Source organism: Schistocerca piceifrons, unplaced genomic scaffold, assembly GCF_021461385.2.
Source record: "Schistocerca piceifrons isolate TAMUIC-IGC-003096 unplaced genomic scaffold, iqSchPice1.1 HiC_scaffold_936, whole genome shotgun sequence".
Taxonomy (NCBI): domain Eukaryota; kingdom Metazoa; phylum Arthropoda; class Insecta; order Orthoptera; family Acrididae; genus Schistocerca; species Schistocerca piceifrons.
Genome location: NW_025729208.1, coordinates 5,709,178 through 5,711,251, shown reverse-complemented (window position 1 = coordinate 5,711,251; position 2,074 = coordinate 5,709,178).

Below are 2,074 nucleotides of genomic sequence, written 5' to 3'. Positions count from 1 at the left end.
GACAACATGGGTTAGGTTAGGGGACAACATGGGTTAGGTTAAGGCACAACATGGGTTAGGTTAAGGCACAACATGGGTTAGGTTAGGGGACAACATGGGTTAGGTTAGGGGACAACATGGGTTAGGTTAGGGGACAACATGGGTTAGGTTAAGGCACAACATGGGTTAGGTTAGGGGACAACATGGGTTAGGTTAAGGCACAACATGGGTTAGGTTAGGGGACAACATGGGTTAGGTTAGGGGACAACATGGGTTAGGTTAAGGCACAACATGGGTTAGGTTAAGGCACAACATGGGTTAGGTTAAGGCACAACATGGGTTAGGTTAGGGGACAACATGGGTTAGGTTAGGGGACAACTTGGGTTAGGTTAGGGGACAACATGGGTTAGGTTAAGGCACAACATGGGTTAGGTTAAGGCACAACATGGGTTAGGTTAGGGGACAACATGGGTTAGGTTAGGGGACAACATGGGTTAGGTTAGGGGACAACATGGGTTAGGTTAAGGCACAACATGGGTTAGGTTAGGGGACAACATGGGTTAGGTTAAGGCACAACATGGGTTAGGTTAGGGGACAACATGGGTTAGGTTAGGGGACAACATGGGTTAGGTTAAGGCACAACATGGGTTAGGTTAAGGCACAACATGGGTTAGGTTAAGGGACAACATGGGTTAGGTTAGGGGACAACTTGGGTTAGGTTAGGGGACAACATGGGTTAGGTTAAGGCACAACATGGGTTAGGTTAAGGCACAACATGGGTTAGGTTAAGGTACAACATGGGTTAGGTTAAGGTACAACATGGGTTAGGTTAGGTTACACGTTGTTGTAAGGAAAGGTGTGGGGGGGGGGGGGGGGCGGGGCGGCAGGTTCGTTGATAGTGATTATAGTAAGTGAATGCTTGTGACATGATGAGATTTGTCACGTCAGGATGCACCTTTGGCTTATTAGAGGCGGCGCTCCAATTCTATGCTTGTGTCAGACCTGTGTCTTTGACTCATGTCATTGTTTGTGCGCTGTGACAGGAGGTACTATTGTGATGTTGGGTGCACCGTTGTATAGGACATGTGTGGGTGTTGGTGCCTTATCTGCGCAATGGTGGATGTCGAAAGGGTGGGATATTCTATTTTCCGCATGGACCTCCTGGTCTGGTTGTGATAGTGTGGATTGTGTAATGTGGCGGAGAGGATGCACTGGATGTTGTTCCATGCTGGTGCTTACATATTGTATGTGCGCCTGTTAGAAGCAGAGAGTGGTGCGTGATCAGAGTGTCTGGCTGACGTGTGGTTCCCATTGTGGGCAGACTCTTTCAGCATGTATACGGACAGTTGTATATATTTTCTGTAGTTTGATGGCTCTGCATTGATTACTAATCAGCGCCGTGTGTACGGGTAATCTGGTTCCAGTCCACAATGTTCTATCTGTGTACATTAGTGACAAAGACTCCCCCCATGCAGTGGGGCTCGGTCTGTTATAACTCTTCCGCGTAATATATTTGCCCCACGTTTTTGCGAGTGCGAGTGCGAGTGCAACGCGCATGGGGACCGACATGCTGATGGCTCGGTATCGGACGCCGTACAGTGAGCAACGCGATCGCGTCTCTCGCTCGTAAGTGGTACAGGTCGCGGCTCATGTATAGGGACAGCGGGAATGTCGCATATTGGAAATAACTCTTCATGAAACGCAAGTTATAGGGGTGGATTGCACTTTACGAGTGCGGGAAACGTCCGCCGTTCATCCGCTGGAGGTGCGCGTTTGGCGGTTGGGGTGGTCCACGAACGGGTGCGGGTGGAGTCATTGCCGGTCCACGGCTTCGTGCGGCAGAGCCACTGGAGAATGGGTGCTATGGTCGACAGAGGCTGCAGGCTTTGTGGGTGGCGTCGAAAGGCGGGCACTGTGGCGCCATCGCTGTCTTAGTCGGCTTGGCGTCTCATAGATGGCGGTGGCGTCGTTGCAGGAGGTCATGTTGCGGGAGACCTACAGATGGCGGTATGTTTTGTGGTGCGGACGTAGTGTTGTCAGATGCGCATAGATGGCGGTATTGCATGTGCTTTCGCCCTATTTTCATAGATGGCGA